The sequence below is a fragment of the Buceros rhinoceros genome, unplaced genomic scaffold (assembly GCF_000710305.1).
Source record: "Buceros rhinoceros silvestris isolate BGI_N320 unplaced genomic scaffold, ASM71030v1 scaffold30849, whole genome shotgun sequence".
NCBI classification, from domain to species: Eukaryota; Metazoa; Chordata; class Aves; order Bucerotiformes; family Bucerotidae; genus Buceros; species Buceros rhinoceros.
This window is the reverse complement of record NW_010430230.1, coordinates 4,669-4,970: the sequence shown is the minus strand read 5'-3', so window position 1 is coordinate 4,970 and position 302 is coordinate 4,669.

The following is a 302-nucleotide window of genomic DNA, read 5'->3' as shown; positions in this document are numbered from 1 at the left end:
CTGGGTACCCCCACAGCCACCAACCCTGGCTGGCTGTGGGAGGCTTGGGGTGCCCTCTGGGGGATGACCAGGGCACAATGGGGTGACAGAAGCCCACCCGGCCAGACACAGCATATTTTTGGGATGCCATGGGTTGGCAGATGTTAACCTGCCTGGATACACAGTACTGGGGTGTCACAGCATGGTGGAGGTCAGATACAGGGTGCTGCAATGGGTCAGAGGCCAACCCGGATGGATATGGGGTGCTGGGGTAACGTGAGGTGACAACAGCTGACTCAGACAGATATGGGGTGTCCGGGTGC